The sequence below is a fragment of the Biomphalaria glabrata genome, chromosome 2 (genome assembly GCF_947242115.1).
Source record: "Biomphalaria glabrata chromosome 2, xgBioGlab47.1, whole genome shotgun sequence".
NCBI classification, from domain to species: domain Eukaryota; kingdom Metazoa; phylum Mollusca; class Gastropoda; family Planorbidae; genus Biomphalaria; species Biomphalaria glabrata.
In genome coordinates, this window is record NC_074712.1 from 17,421,434 (window position 1) to 17,426,417 (window position 4,984).

Here is a 4,984-nt window from a genome sequence, read left to right on the forward strand (position 1 = left end):
CGTAGGCATACGGAAGAGCGAGAATCGATATGAATTATTATACACTAAGGTGCCATTTATCGATTTTCAATAAAGACTAGAGTGCGATCATTCTAACTGTCCACATTGTGAAAGAACGATAGCTATTGGCCTATTGCACACAATAAGCAATAAAAAGAAAGCTTCAAAATCCAATTCCAAAGTTGTCTTCTGTTTACTTTCTAGCCTATAAATTATTAACAGGTCGGCTCTACGAGCGTGATCTGTGGTAATAAATTTAAACATAACAACAGAGCTTTTGGCTTCAAATAAGCTGGTGACTCTGCTGAATATTTTATTGCCTATCAATGAAAGACAATGAAAGTACAATGCTGTTGCAATTTATTTATTTTTTCTTAAGATAGCAAAGTGGTGTACTCTACACGTTGCTATGTCTACTAGATTTTAAGGCCGTTTTATTATATGGACCTAGAGAAAGTCTCCAAGCCTATGGGAGAATGGGGCGATTTATTAATAGATAAGGGGAGAAAACTAAAATTGACTCAAAAAAGACGACTTCGTCCACGTGAGAAAATATGTAGGTCACTATATACTGGCTTTGAGTGCAACGTAATATAATTTACTCTTCCATAATCTTGGTCATGGGCGTAGCCGGAGGGGGGGGGTTCAACCCGCCCCCTCCGAAATGAAATCCCCCCCCCCTCCGGGGTATCGGAATTTAGTGACTGATTTTCTGCTTTGATTTTGTTTATTTTAGGTGAGATTTTAATACTAAACCATCACTTGCCCCAGCACAACCAATGGGGTTTTGAATTTAAACCCCTACCAGGGGGTTTTGAGTTTAAAACCCCTAACAGGGGTTCGATTTTAAAAACCCCTACAGGGGGTTCGAGTTTAAGACCCCCTACCAGGAGGGTTCGAGTTTAAAACCCCCTACCAGGGGGGGGGGGGTTGAGTTTATAACCCCCCTCTCTTCAGTAGGGTTTAAAGCTAAAAAATACCTATTCAATATAAAAAAGCAAATTACGGACTCAAAATGTTATTAGCGTAGCTAAATGGGTTTTGACTCAGTTTTGAGTTTAAACTTCCCTTCAGCTGTGTTTAAAGGTAAAAAATACCTCTTTAATAATAAAAACAAAGCAAATTATACACTCAAAATGTTATGAGTGTAGTCAAATGGGTTTTGAGTTTAAACTCTCCTCCAGTGGAGTTTGAAGCTAAAAAATACCTCTTCAATATAAAAAAAAGCAAATTTCTCACTCTAAAATCTATGAGCGTAGCCAAAGGGATTTTGAGTTTAAACCCCCCCGCCAGCGGGGTTTGAAGCTAAAAAATACATCTTCGGTGTAAGAAAAAAAAAGCAAATTATACACTCAAAATGCTATGAGCGTTGCAAACTACAGTTACTAAATTTTATTACCGTAGCTAAGTGGGGTTTTGAATTTAAAAGAAAATAATAACTCCAGAGAATTTTTAGTTTAAGACCCCCAACAGATGACTTTGACGATAAAACTTCCCTTTTCGATATAAATCTGAAGCAAACTACATTCGCTTAATTCCAAGAGCGTATTCAAGAGAGGTTACACATTTCTACCAGTGACGGGCTCCATTAATAAAGTGCAGTGAATAGTCATCTGCCGAAATTGAAAAATACTAAATGGGGCTCAACAAAGATGGCTAAGACAGATTTTAGGAGTCAGTTATAGAGATCGGGTCTAAATCAAGAAAATCCTATGCCGAACTTGGAGTCGACCCCTTAGTAAGATTGTGACAGCGCCGCATGAGGTTTGCGGGGCATGTTCTCAGACAAAATGAATTACGCATAAGAAGAGTTGCGATGACATCCTAGTACAACTTGGCGCCACACATTCATGGAGGTCCTAAGAGCAGGTGGGAATAGGCTTCAGACATTACCAGTGACAGATTTTTGTGGAAACAGCTTGACGGCAAATGCGCCGAACGGCATTGTAGATATCTCAAAATATGCATGTTGTTGGCTTTTAATACCCGAAATATTGCTTGGAGGCGGGGCTTCGCCCCGCGCTGGGGGAGCACCACCCCCTTGCTGGCAGTAGTGGGGAATCTACAATTTTTCCACGAACTCCAGGAAGAACCTTTCTAGGGCACATAAACGTCTTCCGAAAGAATGAAGGGTCAGAATGTAATGAAGATTATGTACACACACACACGCATAAATACATCGAAATATTTTTTTTCGCGTAGGGGGAGGCGGGGGGGGGGGAGAAAAAATCCCCCCCCCGAAAAAAAATCCTGGCTACGCCCATGATCTTGGTACTATCTATAATTTAAAAAAATGGGATGGTTCTAAAACAAGGATAACAGTTTAAAAAATATAATTAAAAATACAATACTTCCTTTATACTTCTTATAGAGCGATTATTTTGCTCTGAACTAATGAAACAAAAGACTCTAATCCAAATATATTAATTGATTAGTTAAGCATTTTTACACCGTCCCCAATTATTCTATTTTTATACTTTAAAAATTTATAACGCCCAAACGAGTTTTTCCCATCGTGGTCAACGAGCTAGTATTTTTTTCCCAACTACCGTCGAATTTCTTGGAAAATCATTAAAGCCAGGGCCATTGTCTAGAATCGAGTCCATCCACCCTTTGAATATCCAGAAGGCTCCATTCCGAAAGTGTGACTTGAATAGAGGTATTGTAAAAAAAGGTTTCTTTTAAACTGCAACAATAGCAGCATATGCATCGATAAATATTAAAACTTAACCACCCAAACTTACAAACACGCACAATGTGTATTTCCTTTTCGACATTTATCTATCGACGTATCTTCGGAAGTGTGGTATTGTCTGACTCTATTGATTGACTTCCGCTCTTCTATTGGCATTTGTAAAAATATGCATTTTGATTGGGAACAGTCCTGCAACTCAATGATGTTCACTTCTTGTTGCTGTTTTCGACAACAATCTATCGATCGCTATTTTTAGCTAGGACTATCTCTGGAATTTTGTAGTACAGTCATTCTAGCAATGAATTGAGATGCTATTGATTTGACTACAGAAGGATCCTAGGTATTTGAAGACCGCATCACAAACGAAGAGATTAGAGACAGTGTTACTGCAGGGATTGGAGCACACGAAGACCTGCTAACTAGCGTTTGAAAAGAAAGGAAACTAAAACTCTATGACCATGTTACAAGGTCTTCGGTGCTTGCAAAGACCTTCCTTGAGGGAACAAAACCAGGAAAAAGAAGAAGAGGCAGACAGAAAAGTGATGGGGCTGTCAATGAAATAGGTTCAATCCAAAGCAAAAGACAGAGAGGAATGGAGAATGACGGTCGACCAGACTAAGAGATAGGTGAAAAAGTAGGTAATTCAAGACTAAGAGATAGGTTAAGGAGAAGATAATTTAAGTGACCGTAGTGACAATAATTACAAAGGGCAATAATTTTTAACATTAATAATTTGAATTTTTTTTTTAAAAAAGTTAACTGCAGTGGAATACGAACTGTTTTTGTTTGTTTTAAAAAAAAAATCTCAAGTTTGAGTATCGACAGTTATCTAATAGATTTCCAGAGAGCTTAAAGCAGCCTACAATCTAGTTCAACTACAATAGTACCGGTAATCGGTAACTAAACATTCGTATGTTTATTTTTTTTTCTAGACAGTTGTTTTTATAATTATTTCATGATATAAATGAAGATGATAAGAACATTATTATCTTGATTTTTTTCTTGGTATTTGTGTTTATAATACATTAACAAAAATATGTTTAAATAATGAGTATAGCCTTTGTGTTAATTATATGCAGACAGTCTAACCTGCTAGGAATGCATACAAATGTTTACTCGTCTTTTTAGTTTTCATTGTAAACCATAGACTATATATAGTCTGTTGTAAACTAGTTAATAAGCGAAATACAACGATTTTCTTCACTAATCTGTATTCCTATTTTAAGATAGGACTCATTACTTCAACGAATTATTTGATAATCTGAAAAGCAGAGAGACATACAAATGTCGTTTTACACTAAGTAATGTCCCATTGTTCATTTAGTAGTTCATTTCTGGCGTATCCGGTGAACAAAATAAAGTCAGTGTTGATAGGCAATGTTTGTACAAAGTTAGTTGTTTAGTTGTGCGCACATTTTAGAACATTTTATAGAATGCCTAGTCATTATATACAATACATAGGCAATGGTGTAGTCATTTCCTACTTTGCCTAAAAACTTTCTTTACCCGCAATACGAGCGCAAACGACCCAGTTAAATGGAAAAATAAATTGGTGATTTGTTTATTCCACACATAGGAGAACGGCAATTGGATTTTATTTTTTTTAAGTCATAAATCTAAAAACAATAAGGCTTGTCTTCGAGTCCGAAGATTTATGAGGAATGCAGTGTTTCCAGTGGCTACGCAGCCAAGCTGTGACCTACATATTTTGCCCTTCCAGTGCAGGCATAACCATGGTCAGCTGCTGGTCGATTTAGATTTTTGGTGCCGTCCTCGGGAGCGGATTTTCTTATGGTCTCAAATGTGTATCCCGCAACCTTTGTAAGTGATCTGCTGCTGTCTCGTTCTGAAACCGCATGCAACCAGGTACTCTATTATGTAGATACATTATAGTTAAAATGCATTGAAATCTTAAAATTAAGGAGGCGCGGAGGCTGAGCGGTAAAGCGCTTGGCTTCTGAACCGGGGGTCCCGGGTTCGAATCCTGGTAAAGACTGGGATTTTTATTTCGGGATCCTTGGACGCTTCTGAGTCCACCCAGCTCTAATGGGTACCTGTAAAGGCGTTGGTCGTTGTGCTGGTCACATGACACCCTCGTTAATCGTAGGCCACAGAATCAGATGACCTTTACAACATCTGCCCTATAGACCACAAGGTCTGAAAGGGGAACTTTACTTTTTTTTACTTGAAATTAACGAAAAATATTGTGAATTTAGGAAATCAAAAGATAGAGAGAGAGAGAGATGTAACAAGCCTAATCTGATCATGTAATTTGGTGAAGCGAATATG